Below are 266 nucleotides of genomic sequence, written 5' to 3' on the forward strand. Positions count from 1 at the left end.
CTCCGTGTAGAGGTATCATCTTAAGGTCCCCTGCATCAGTCCAGGCGGCATCGTTTGGGTCTGCCCACCACACAGTTAAATTTATAAGGGTTAGAGGCCGCAGTATCATTGGAAATCTTTCATCATTGGCTCTGGGGACTGTGGCAGAAATGCCCCCGTCGGTGCCCCTCTCCAGAGATCTGTCTCAGCCGGCCCGAGAGGCTGCTGTCGAATCTCTCACAGCGGGGATCTCGCTCCTTGTCTGCAGACAAAAGCCTGGCGCCTGG

Source organism: Alligator sinensis, unplaced genomic scaffold (assembly GCF_000455745.1).
Source record: "Alligator sinensis unplaced genomic scaffold, ASM45574v1 scaffold261_1, whole genome shotgun sequence".
In the NCBI taxonomy this organism is placed as follows: Eukaryota; Metazoa; Chordata; order Crocodylia; family Alligatoridae; genus Alligator; species Alligator sinensis.